The sequence below is a fragment of the Vicugna pacos genome, chromosome 6 (genome assembly GCF_048564905.1).
Source record: "Vicugna pacos chromosome 6, VicPac4, whole genome shotgun sequence".
Classification (NCBI taxonomy): Eukaryota; Metazoa; Chordata; class Mammalia; order Artiodactyla; family Camelidae; genus Vicugna; species Vicugna pacos.
In genome coordinates, this window is record NC_132992.1 from 44,274,226 (window position 1) to 44,288,137 (window position 13,912).

General features: G+C 37.7%; 1 long non-coding RNA gene across 2 annotated transcripts in view; it reads left to right on the forward strand.

The window, feature by feature from the left end:
* LOC116280947 (uncharacterized) overlaps nt 1-13,912 on the forward strand; it is a 243,174-nt gene that overhangs the window by 155,351 nt on the left and 73,911 nt on the right. The window contains exon 4 of one of the 2 annotated variants that reach the window (XR_012073540.1): nt 691-748. The exons of the other annotated variant lie outside the window; for it this stretch is intronic. This is a non-coding gene — a long non-coding RNA (uncharacterized lncRNA). Of the gene's footprint in view, nt 1-690; nt 749-13,912 lie in introns of those variants that run through there. 2 annotated transcript variants of the gene reach the window in all.

A 13,912-nucleotide genomic window follows, 5' to 3' on the forward strand; every position in this document is an offset into this window, starting at 1 on the left:
TTTACTCTTAGAATTACATAAGGATATGTGTATGGAATAGTCATTGACAAATTGTTGAAAAATTGGGAAAAATCAACAAACAAGTAATTTAATATGCTATAGTAGATCTTACACTGGAATCTTTTATGAGTGATGTGTACCCATAATATGAAATACTATATACACATTAAAACTATAAACACTGACATAAAAGGATGTCCAGGACCTGTAGAGAACAGAAAAGTGCAAGTTGCAAAGTTTCTGTGTTATGATTGGTTTTGGGGGTAAAAAATATATCTTGGAGGAATTATGCATTACACTCTTCACACTGGCTTTCTCTGAGCGATGTGGAATTCCAAGAGGCTTTCACGTTCCAAGTTATGCTTTCCTCTGATTTGTTTTAAGAAAATAAAAGACTAAGAGACTGCAAACTATCACTAACTCAGACTCTTCCAATTCTTTTAAATACTTTTTAAATTAATTTTTATTTTTCTTGAGGAATAAATGTATGTAGTTTAAACAATTACAAAGCTTATTATGAAAGACAGGAGTCCCTGGCCTTGCATTCCCTAGTCCTGGTCACTCAGGGCAAGAAATTCCACTCTCAGAAGTTTCACCGGATACTTACCTATATATTTTGAATTAACATGCATATGTTGATGTTTGTTGATGACTTCATTTCAGACATTATCTCCTGACTTTTATCCACAGAAAGTTTAGACTTCTGTCTTTGCTTTTTGCCTCCACCTCTCCCAGAATGCCTCCCCAGGAATCTCACAACTTTGGTCTAATCAGCATTCAAGGTTTACATCAGTATTACTATGTAAGTATTGTTCATAGCTGAGCTGCGTACTTCTGTATTCCAGTAGTTACTAATTACCTTATATTTTAATCTGTTTAGTTTTCTATGTAAGTATCATTATTTCATTCCCAAATCTTTCCTTCGGTGGTGTCAAATTCCTTTCCATATTGTCAAACACAACAGGTTATCCACTAGTCTATTTTTAGGTGGTGTCTTCTCCTAGTTTGTCATTTAGAGACCATATTCTCATGAAATATTAACAAATTCCCCTTTGCTCTTTTCTTCCCTCTGTTTGGGCAGCCAGATCATTCTTGTTCTCATTTTCTCAGGTAAAAAATTGACAGCAAAAAAGTAGACTTTGAATTTCAAAGCTTATACCCTGAGGAAATGAAAGGGCTTGAGATAAGTCAAAATATTTTGGATAAAACCTCAAGAATAAGAGACAAATGTCCCCTACTCCACTTCTCCTGCCAGACTAGGAGTCAGAGGGGCAATGATGAAAGAGAGGAGTCTGGGGTGGCTGGGATAGAGGACATACTGGGCCAGTCCACTCCCGAGGGCACTTCGGACCCCCACACCTCAGGCCTCAGCACACATCCCTTAACAGCAGCCAGCACATCTTCCACAGAACACCCCAGGTAGGAGATGCCTGTGTCTTTGTAAACAGCCCCCTCCTCCCCACCCGAATGACACAGGGCGCTTGCAAACCCCAGAGGAGGCTGGGGATCTGGATTCTAGCACTTGGTGGTACTGAACAAAGCCAGCTTGATCTTCTTCGTGACTTGGGTCAGGAGAGAAGCTCAGCCCTATTAAACAGGCAAATGCTTTAGGACAAATTGAACTGTTATATAGGCTGTCTGTTAAACTTGTTGAATCAATGAGTTAGAGAATAAAAATAATGGAAAGTTCACATGAAGGCCCAGTGGAAGGAACAAGAAGCCTACATTCAGTCAAATCAATTAATTACTGTACCTGATTGCTCATCTATAAAATGAAGACAGCCATAGCTTCCTACTTCTTAGAATGGTTGTTTGGCGATGGTGTAAGTAAAAGTATATTGAAAATTTAAATGCATAACCCTAAGGATCATTTTTCACATGGATCAAATATTTGACCCGTTCATTGATTTCATAATTCAACAAACACAACAATTTAGAGTTAACTGTCTAACTATCTATACCCTATGGTATAGACACTAAATTTGAGGAGAAGAGCAAAAGCATATTTTCACAAGTTAAGCCCATTATTAGCATTGTAGCACAGGGAAATTATATCATTTGCCTCTCCAAGTGATTACACCCACGAAAGGTCACTCAGATGTTACATATTAATTCTAAATACTTCTCTGCTATTTAATCTGCATTTCAAACTCAGTGCCTACTTGTCAGATATCATCTGTAAACAGTGATTAAGTCCCTGTGAGTACCACAGCACGCTTGTTACCCACAAAGCAAGTTATGAGACCTTGTCTTGTCACCTGAGAGCATTCAATCTGACCATGATTGGGTGCCACTTTTAATAACAGAGGATCTCTAAGAGTCTAAACTTAAACAGTATCCTGGTGCCTCATGGAAAAGCAGACTGTAAATTTTTAAGAGTAATGGTCCTTGTCCGTTGTAGCTTTTTTCTTTGACAATGAGAAAGTAAGTGGAGGAGAAGGGCAAGTTACTTAACACAAGAATTCCAATTAATAAGCATAGAAGGAATGAGAAAAATTGGAAGTCATCATTAGGCAAACATAACTGTTGTGAGCAAGGTCCACAGATGGATGCCAGAATTAGTACATGGAAGTTTGAAGAGAAATTCTATTTGCATAATCTCTAAGGGCAAGCTGGGTGAAGAGTATATGGCACTCTCTGAACTTTTTTTTTTGCAACTTTTATGTAAATCTGGAATCATTTCAAAGTAAAAAATTATAAATATATGGATGGGGTTTGTATTAGAAAATGTTTTTAACCAAAACTTTTTTTTTTGGTTTCTTAATTCTACTTTTAAGATCATGCTTCATCCCATTTTGACCTCCAACAACATGTACCTTCCTTACATAAATCTTCTAAATTATCTCCATATTTGCTCTCAAGTCCTCCCCAGCTACCTTCTATTACCAGTAGAGGACTGTAAACATTCAATCAGGACTTATTCAAAAAGCAGTCTCTGATCCAGTCCCTCCCTTGGGGAGGTAATAAGCATGTTGGGAGCATAACAGTATTCATGAGTGAATAAGACTGTAGCATGTGAAGTTACGTGAGCTCATGCTTTATTTTTCTGGTACTAGTTAACAGGAGTTGATGGAGACAGAGAAAACTGACACAAGCACAAATAGGAGCAAGCTCAACCTAAAAAATATGTAGGTCTTGGATGGTGAGTGGATAAAAGGAGTCGACACATTCTTTGTGGGAAGCAGTCATGAGACCCGTCTGACTGGGAGGGAAATTTGAGGTGATGAGAAGGAGAATGAGTCCAGAATAGAGTTGAGAGGAGGTCACAGAGGGTTGTGAAAGCCAGACTGAAGAGCTTTTGGTTCAAATAGAAATGGGAGGATATTTTATGGCTTTGTTTAAACAAACAATCGCATAATTAAACCAAGAAATCCCATATTTGTATGTTTATAATATGGGATTATTTGGTGTAAGTGATTAATGTTCTTTTCCTTCATTAGACCACAGACTTCTGAGGGCAGAGATGATTTTCCTTTGTGTTTCCCTTTGTATCTCCTGCCCCTCGTATATAGTACGTACTCAGTAAGAATTTGTTGAATAAATAAGGAAACAAAATATTAAAACATATTCATTTTCTCCATCCCCAAGACACTGTTCTATTCCAATGATACGATCTTTTGAATCTTGAGAAAAATGCCCTATCTCAACTTTGAAGTTATGGTATATATGTCCCAGTATTTTATAACTTTTGGAATGTGGGCTCTAAAAGCATTATTCAGATGATTACACTGGGCTGAATTACTAGAGCTTAATAAAATTTGTTGATCAACAGATTGATAGCTATGTGCAGGGCACTTTACTCTGCACTGTGCATTATTCCAAGCTAAGTAGTACATGGTCTCTGCCTAGCTTATAATCAAGCAGGGCATCTATGCAGAGCTACCTATACTATGTGGTAGACTGTGAGGGCACTAAGTACTGTAGAAATATGGAAGAGGGGGAAGAGTTACTCTGCCTGAAGGATTCTGGCAAGGCAACAATGAAAAGTAACATTTGAGCCAGGTCTTGAAGGACAGAGGTGCTTTTGACAGCCCGAATCTGGGAAGACAAAAATTCCAGGCAGAAGGAAAATAATAACTAAAAATACAACACACAAAAAGCATAAAGCACTATAGTAGAAGGGCAAGAAGGGTTAGGGCAGAGAGTGAGTGGGCTGCAAGTACGTTGTGATAGGGAATAGATGAGGAAAGTGAAGTTCTAACTAATAATATGCTACACCGTTTGCGCTTGTTTGATGAGTAATGAGCAGTGACCCAAGGACCCAAGTGCCACAATCAAATGCGTGGGGTCCAGTGGTAATGTGATGTGATAGGTTAGAAGAGAGGTCTACAGATTTAAGAGTGTGGGAGACCAGAGGCAAGAAGAAGAGTACTTTACAAGAGCGTGGGGGAAGCTAAGGAGGACCTGACTGGGTTAGTAACAGTGAAACGAGGGAGAATGGTTGAGGGAGGCATTCAGAATGTGAAAAGAACAAGATTCAGCCAACATTTAATGTAGGAATTGAAGAATAGAAAGCTGGTAGTGAGAACTAACCTGTTCTTGCTGTTTTAAACCTTCTTGTAATATTCTTACTATTCGCCTAATCTCTTGATGAAGAATTACATCATTTGCATTGTCACATGACCTAATGACATTCTTGTCTATAACTTTTGTTCATACTTATCAGCTCTTGGGCCTTTTCTGATTTAAAATTCTGAAGAATTTATTGGTATCTATTCCTTTGTTTTGCTGAGGTGTTTTTGAGGGGGAGGTAATTAGGTTTATTTGTTTATTTTTTTAATGGAGGTACTGGGGATTGAACCCAGGACCTCATGAATGCTAAGCTCATGCTCTACCATTGAGCTGTACCCTGCCCTGGGTATCTAGTCCTTTGCAAGCCTCCTTTTCACTGCCTCATTTTCCCAGTTGTCTGATTTTATTTATAGCAAAACATGATTATGCTTTACATGTGGATAAAAGGATAACACCTGCCTTCTGCTGGCTGCAACCCTCTCACTTCCATTATTCTTTCAGCAATTCAACACAATGAACACTGAGTCTTTAAATTATCTATTTATTTATTTATTATTGAAGTATAGTTGATATACAATACTATATCAGTTTCAGGTGTGCAACATAGTGACTCAGTATTTTTATAGGTTATAGTTCATTTAAAGTTATTACAAAATAATGGGTATATTTCCCTGTGCTGTATAATATGTTCTTATTGCTAATTTATTTTATGCATAGTAGTTTGTTTCTCTTAGCCCCCTACCTCTATCTTGCCTTTGCCCCCTCCCCTCTCCTCACTGGTAAACACTAGTTTGTTCTCTATATCTGAGTCTGTTTCTGTTTTGTTATATTCATTCATTTTATATTTTAGATTCCACATGTTAAGTGATTATGAACATAGAGTATTTGCCTTTCTGTCTGACCTGTTTCACTAAGCATCATGCCCTTTAGGTCCATCCACATTTTTGCAAATAGTGGACCCTGAGTAAATAATAATGCCCTTCATTAAGCTGGGACATTTAAAATAAGTGCTCCAGCTAATTTGGAAGCAGATGATCCAAAGACTACATTTTGCAAAGCACTGTCTTGTGGTGGAAAGCTTTTAGATTTTACCCCAAGCATAGAATGATGACATGGACATGTCTATTCTATTAATATTGTCAGCATTAGAAACCATCAATTGCAGGTAATCCCAGAATTTAAAAGCCTATATATTTCTGGTCGACGTCTCTCCCAAGTATAATATAATACAGTACAGATAGCTGCTGCCCAGTATCCCAGGAGTCTCAGATAATTAAGGCACTATCTTTAAGGAACTCATATAGGTGTAGTTAGAAATTCAAACTCAAGTAAATATAACATAACATGGAATATTATAGTACTAATATTAATAATTATTATTATAATTATTCCATAATAATAATAATAATACCAACAACAAAAGCCACCACTTAAATCTCCTTTCCTTTCATTCATTCCTTCCTTTAACAACTGTTTTGACAGCCTCTGTCAGGTCTTTAGCCAGGAACAGGCTTTAGAGTGGTGAACAAACCCAGCCCAAAATGTTCTCTTATGCAGCTTATTATAGTGACGGAAGCTCACACTAAAAGATGATAAGCAAGTAAATCAATATAACTAAATACAAGTTGTAGGACATACTATGAAGCATTCATAGTAACAATGATGACGATGATGATAGTAGTAATAGTAATATTTAGATAGAGCTTGGTTGTAAGTGCAGGTACTCTGGCTCCGGAGCTGACCACTTTATATTACATGATGCTACAATTACAGAAAATGTGTTTTCTCAGGTGGGAGTATTTACTTACATAATGTGATAAGCAAAGGCTTGTCTAAGAAGATAATGTTTAGACTGAGACAAGGTGGATATACAGGCAAAATCCACACAAAGATTCAGGGCAAAGCATTTCAGGCAGAAGAAATTGGATAGTAAAGTTTCTAAGGCAGGAAAGAGCCTGGCATTTTCTTGGAACAAAAAAATAGGTTAGTTTGAGTTGGAGATAGTGAGCTATAGTGGGAGAAAGGATTTGGATGGGACTGAAGAAACAAACAGGGGCCAGATCATTCAGTAGGTCTTGTCATATACGGCAGAGAATTTGGCTTTTATTTTAAGAGAAATGAGAAAATATCAAGATTGTATAAACAGGAATCATCCTATTTACATTGAAAAAGTATCAACTTGTCTCCTATATGAAAAAATGATTTAGAAAGTGCAAAAGAATACATTAAAAGGCTAGTAAGTGACAGAGTCAGGATCTGAACTCAAATTGTGACTACAAAGTGAAGACTCATGGCCACTACTCTCTATGCTATTTCCTACCTTGTAGTAGATTTGCAACCTGGCAGGAAGCATTGTCTTAGCAGACATCAGAGATCCATAAATTGTACCCTTTCTTGTCCTCTCCCTCCTTCTGTGACTCCCACTCTGTCTTTTTTAGGTCTAGGGGCAGGGACGTATTTAAAGGTTTTCTTGAGAAAAGAAGAAATGATGGATGTTAGTGACTTTTTAGCTCATCTTTCCTCTTTCCTTGTTCAAACATAACTTTTCATCTCAGTTACATTGGCATATAGTCATGGTTTTTAAAGTATATGATTTAAAGTAGTTTTCACAGAACATAACGAATTGCCTGGTTGGGATGGGGTGATCAAAATGCAAATATGTGGCTCATACCCCTGGTAATTCCGATTCAGAATAACTGAGTTGGGGCATTTTAAATAAGTATTCCAGCTAATTCAGAAGCAGATGATCCAAAGACTACATTTTGCAAGACACTGCTTTATGGTAGAAAGCTTTTAGATTTTCTCCCAAGCATAAGGTGATGACATGGACATATCTATTCTATTAATATTATCAGCATTAGAAGCCATCAATTGCAGGTAATCCCAGAATTTAATAGCCTATATATTTTTGGTAGACGTCTCTCCCCAGTGCAATATAATACAGTACACAGATAATCAATTTGGTCTCTATCTTCAGGCAAGAGACCAAAGAATTTATATAAACAATTTTCTGACTGGTCAGTCCCAATGTGGGCTAAATATGTCATGCAGATTAATGATAGAAAGGTTTTTCCAGCTGAGTAGAAACAGAATATTGCCTTCCCAATATTAATACAGGGTTACATACAAGACCCAAATAATTATTGTCCAATAACTCTTTCAGAGGTAGTTTTGTAATATAGAAAACACTTAAAAAGAAATAAATAATAAATGAAAGTGAATCAAACTTCTTTACTATAGATCTTGCACAAAATAATTACCAGTTTATGTAAGTAGTTATTTAAAAGACAGTAATACTAACCAGTAAGATGAGTCAAAATGATAAATCATTCTAAAAATCAGCATCCTAGTTATATTTTAGAATGATATTCCGAAGAATACTCTTTAAGGTAGTAATCACCCAGCTTGCTTCTTACAGCTGTGCCTTTTTTAAGACTGGCTCATATCATTAGTGATTTTCCTGCCATAGAAAATCTTTTCCTTGGTTAATATCATACATAATCAGGCCTTAGGATATTTAATCCTTCTGAAACATATTGACTTTTCATCTTTTACATTTGTCATAATTAGTCTGCATTTAACATTCCCTAAATGAACCAGGTAAAGAATCAGGACAAGTGTCTGTTCAGGACCAGTTCTGATTTTGTGCCAGCTCCAGTTGGCCCCCTGAGAAAGACAGTTTTACTCCCAAGTCTTAATGGTCTCAGTTACAACAATTATATAATAACTGAAATATATCTCAGTATATTCTCTAAAGAGGCAGGATTGTATTAATTGCATTTCCAGATGGTTTTAAGGATTACTCATTTACTTCATGAAAAAACGTGTATGTTGACCACCTGATAAGTCCAGGCACTATTCTAGGCTCTGGGGCTATAGGGCTAAAAACCAGGAAATGTTCTTGCTCTTGGACGTTACACCTTAGGGAGTGAGATATACAGAAAAGCAAGTACAATATGATAGATAAGCATAATGCAGAAAAGATGAAGAGGAAGAGAATGGAGTGTGACAAAAGTGGTTCAGGATGGCCTCTCTAAAGATGACATGTATACAGACACTTGAATGACACAGACAGTGAGCAATTCAATTATTTGGGGGCAGAGAACATCAGGCAGAGGAAATAGCAAAGGAAGAGGCCCTAAATAGGAACTTAACTGGTATATTTGAGAAACAAATAGGAGGATAACAAGGAGGACATTACTAGGTGATGGGATTGGAGAAAGAGCAGGAAGCAGGTTGAACAGGGCCTCAAACAGCCTTGGTGAAGAAGGACTCTGAGCAATATGAGAAGTGTGATCAATTAAAAATAGCCAAAAACTATTTGCTAAATCTCTCCATTGATAGGTGGAGTCTAATTTCCCTCCCCTTGGATCTGGGATGGCTGTAGTGACTTGTTTAACCAATAGAATGTAGCAGGTGATATTCTGGAACAAGAACAGGTTATAGGAAGCCTTGAAGCTTCTGCCTAGACACCTTGGAATCTGCCAGCTGCCATGTAAGGAGTCTGACAACTCAGCCACCATGCTTTGAGGAAGTCCAAGCCAATCATGCAGAGAGCTCTGCAGAGGGAGAGACATAGGAAGATGTCCAGCCAGCCCCAGCTGTTCCATCCATTCCAGCCTAGCCACCAGACATGAGTGAGGAAGTCATCTGGATCAGTCCATCCTCAGCAGACATTAGACCGAGAAGAACCAAGGCCCCAGGCATACGGCTCTGGCTGTCCTGCTCCTGCCACTTCCAGCCACTCAGGTGACCCTAGCTGAGGCTCACTGGGGAGCAAAGGTGAACAATCTTCATTGTGTCTTGAACAATTTCTTGACCTACAAATCATAAGCGTAATAAAATGGTTGTTATTTTATACCCTTAAGATTTAGATGACCCATTATGCAGCAATACATGACCTGTATAGGAGAGTGGAGAAGAGGAAAATATAAACCTAATCTGAATTCTAAAAGGATGCCTCTAGCTGCTGAGTGGAATCTAGACTTTCAGGAGAACAAGACTGAAAAAATGATGGTCAGTTAATTCATTTGAAATCCAGGCAAGAGAAAATAGTGGGTTGGATTGAAATAGTGACATAGGAGGAAGTAAGAAGTGGTTGAATTTGAGGTGTATTGTGAAGATAAGTTGACAATATTTGTTCAGCTAATTTCTTTATTTCAATTTCAATTTTGAAAATAGTTTTAAAATATACTAGTTTGTCATGTATTACACTTAGAAATACCTGGAACATATGAACAATCCAACATCTATTAAATAAATGATAGTACATTGAATCTTTCTTTGACTAAGAATCTGCCTGTAGGTCTGGTTAATCATTACAGACATCAAGTAATACTATATTTTCATTGTAGAGGTTTGTATGAAACCAGGGTATGACTTAGGAGCTTTTAGTGTGCTTTTGTTTCTCTGCAGAACTCATTTATTAATTTTTGTTAGTTCTTTCAACAACTATGAAGAATCACCTATGGGTACGTTGCCAGGTACTGAGGATAAAACTGTGAACAAAAGTGGGCGTAGTCTCTTTGTATGGAAGGTGGACTTACTTATTTATTTATTTATTTTTTGAGAGAGTAAACTTTAAACAACTAACCACCCAAATAACAATGACAGATGCTATAATCACAATTAGGGTAATAATAGGAGGATTTGTTTAGAAAGGTCAAAAAAGCTTCTCCTCAAGTAATTGATGAATAAGTTGTGATCTGGAGGCAACGTCTGAGTTAATTACTGCAGCGACAAGTGCAAGAGTACTCTCGGCGCACAGAAAACCAAGGGCGGGTGCTGTGTTGTCTAGGGCGTGCTATACTAAGGAAACTCAAAGAAGAAGTCTCTGACCTCTGCAATTTGTCTCCTCACTAAAACTAGAATGCTCTTTCTGAAATCTAAACATGGTGTTTCCTACTTGCTACTGAAAATCCTAGATGGCTTCTCTTCCTAAATTCCCCATGGATGGTGATTCCACTTAGTGCTTTCAGAAGCACTGGAAGAGAACTAGGCTTGAGGAGAGAAAATGAGCCAAGTTTTGGACATGCGGGATTTAAGATGCTTTTGAGACATGCTAATGGAGCTGTCAAGAAGCGAGTTAGATATATAGGTAGGGAGGTCTGGCTGGAGATGTGTAGGTTATCAGTCTATAGGAGATACTCAAAGTCGTGGTACAAATGAGAGCAGTCACAGATTATGAAAAGGAAGAGAAGGAGACTGAGGACCACACCTTAAGAAACCCCAGTGGAGAAGAACATACATCTATGAAAGAGAAAAACATGAGAGTTGCCAGAGAGGTAAGAGAAAAACCTGGGGACTGTGGTACCATGAAGGCCAAGGGAGGAGAATCTTGCAAGCAGATGTGCATGGTGGACCACATGGCATGTGCTGAGAGTCAAGAAAGCTGAACAATTCTTTGGATTTAACGCACACACAGAGCAATGGGTGGTTTAAGGGAAGAACATTGTTCTTGAGATACAAGAACTAAGATCAATTAATTGCACCACTAAGCAGACATATTGGCAAGTTATCCAACTTCTCTATGGTTCATTTTCTCACCTAGAACCTCTTAAGCCCTTTCTCAGATTTCATTTACAGATCCAGCAACAGTTTACTGCACTCCATGGATTATAAAACATTTGTTGAGCTCCTTAAGGTTTGCAACTATAACTTCCTTAAGAAACTTATAGTTGAGCACATAAACATATGAAAATATATGTTCAACATAATTGGCTATTAGGGAAATGCAAATTATAAACACAGTGAGATATTATTACACACCTATCAGAATGGCTAAAAAAAAAAAAAAGCAATAACACCAAATGCTGGTGAGGATGCAGAGACACTGAATCACTCATGCATGTTGCTGGGAATATAAAATGGTATAGTTCCTATGAAAGACAGTTTAGCTGTTTCTTAAAAAGCCAACCATGTAACTATTTTATGACCCAGAAATTGCACTCCTGGGCATTTATTCCAGAGAAAAGATGACTGATGTTCATATAAGAACCTGTACCTGAATGTTTATAGCAGCTTAATCACATTAGCCCGAAGCCTGAAAGAATGCAGGCATTCTTCAGTGAGTAAATGATTAAACCATGGTATGGGTACATTCATACCAAGGGAATATTATTCAGCAATAAACAGGAATGAACTCTTGATACATTCAACAACTTGGATGAATATCCAGAGAATTATGCTGAATCAAAATTCAATCACAAAAAGTTACATACTGTATGATTCCATTTATGTCACATTCCTGAACAGACAAAATTAGAAACAGAGAACAGATTAGTGGTTTCTAGGGGTTAAGGAGTGGGTGAGGGCAGGAAGGAAGGAAGTGTGGCTATAAAGGGGCAACATGAGGGATCCTTGCAATGATGGAAATGTTCTATATCTTGATGATATCGATGTCAGTATCATTCTTGTGATATTGTACCATAGTTTTGCAAGGTACCACAGCTGGGAAAACTATGGAAGAGATCAATGGGATCATTTTTATTTATTATTTTCTACAACTGCACGTGCATCTGCAATCATCTCAAAATAATAATTTTAATTAAAAAGAGAACTTATGTTCAAGAAAGAAATTGAGACATATATCAACATGTCTGTAAAAGAGAAACATAGATGAAGTGTTATGGTTTAGGGAGGAAGAATTTATTTAGAGATGGGGGACTTGGGAACTATTTTGCACAACAGATGGTTAGAATCTGAACATTCAATCAAGGGGAGGATGTTCCGAGCAGAGAAAATGGTATAAGATACGAGGCCAGAAAGCTTATGACATATTTGGAAGCCATGTTTAATTTCAGCGGAGTCCTGTGTTTTTGTAGGACAGTAGTGAAGTAAGATTGGAAAGATAGATTGAAGAGAGACTGTGGAGAGTTCTTAATGTTGTATTAAGGGATTTGTATTTTGTGTGTGGGGAAACCCTTTATGGCTGGCACTTTATTTTGGCATCAGATTGTTGGAAATGATTGGGGGCAGGTAAAGGGATGAAAGACAGGAAAACAGGAAGGATAGTAATCATTTAGGAGTTTAGGTAAAGGAGTACAGTGGCAGTGGGAAAACAGAGATGGTTCAGACCCAAAGCTGTTTCACAGTTGTGTCTTTTTTTTTTTATTTAAAGGAAGTAAGTATTTTTCTTTCTGTACTAAGATTATAAATTGTATACAAAATAACAAGATTTGTAAGAGCAAGACTTATAAAAGCAATTTAAAAAGATAAATTTTAGTTAACTATTAAATACAAGTAACTGTAGGTAGTCATTTTGCATAATCAAGCCTTCTGTAAGTTGGCATTCCAGAAAGTAAACATATGAGGAGATAAGATGCTATGCACTTGGAGTTGAGACTGCTAAAGTTTTTTTTTTTCATTTTTTTAAAACATTTTTTATTGGGTTATAGTCATTTTACAATGTTGTGTCAAATTCCAGGGTAGAGCACAATTTTTCAGTTATACATGAATATACATACATTCATTGTCACATTCTCTTTCGGTGTGAGCCACCACAAGATCCTGTATATATTTCCCTGTGCTACACAGTACAATCTTGTTTATCTGTTCTACATTTTGAAATCCCAGTCTGTCCCTTCCCACCCCCGCCCCGTTCCCCTGGCAACCACAAGTTTGTATTCTATGTCTGTGAGTCTCACAGTTGTGTCTTTACCTGCATCGAGCACAGCACCTGATCCACGATCCGTGCTTCATAAATACCTGTTGAACACAAACATGGGTGGGTAAATAATTGAACAAACATCTTTTGAGAGTCTACTGTATATGTTTAATCTTCACATCACTGCAAGGTAGAGATTATATGCATTTAAAGATGAGAAGCCTGAGGATTTAAAGAGAGGAATAACCAAGGCTTTTGTATTAGTCAGGGTTCTCCAGAGAAACAGAACCAATAGAAAGAGATTTATTTTGAGAAATTGGCTTACATGATTATGGAGGCTGAGAAATCCCATGATCTACTGTCTACAAACTGGAGACTCGGGAAAGTTGGGGTGTAAATCCCAGTCCAAGGGCAGGAAAAGCTCGAACGGGCGGGCAGGAAGGGAACAAATCCCCTTCCTCCACTTTTGTCCTGTCCAGTCCCTCAGTGGGTTGGATGCTGCCCAGCCACGTTGGGTAGGATGCAGTACTTTGCTGAATCCACCAATTCAAATTCTAATCTTACCCGGAAGTACCCTCCAAGACACACCCAGAAATAACATTTAATCTGGACACTGTCACCCAGTCTAATTGACACAGAAAATTAACCATCACAGCTGTTGTTTATCTGAGCAACAGCTTCTTACATGCTTCTCTTCCCACTGTTCGCCACCCTTTGCCCCACCACATCTCTTTTCATCTTTTCATTCTCCTTCATACTAACTCACAAGCTAGTTACCACGCAATCCAAACAGTT